Source organism: Arvicanthis niloticus, chromosome 3 (genome assembly GCF_011762505.2).
Source record: "Arvicanthis niloticus isolate mArvNil1 chromosome 3, mArvNil1.pat.X, whole genome shotgun sequence".
NCBI lineage: Eukaryota > Metazoa > Chordata > Mammalia > Rodentia > Muridae > Arvicanthis > Arvicanthis niloticus.
The window spans coordinates 136547396-136547645 of NC_047660.1; positions in this window are offsets into that span (position 1 = coordinate 136547396).

Below are 250 nucleotides of genomic sequence, written 5' to 3' on the forward strand. Positions count from 1 at the left end.
GTTTTTTTTTTTCAAACTAATATAAGAAAATTTCCAAATCATGTTAAGTATTAGAGAATCAGTGTTCAAGTACTTGAAAAGTAGCAAGCATGGAATGGAAGTCATTGACTTTTCACATTGTTTCAGTGATTATAAAAATTGTAAGTTGTTTCTTATAACACTAATTACATAGAATTAACAGCTTATCATATGCCTCACATAGTTACAAGGATATACACCTACTTAAACACACACATTAAAACTCATAGGA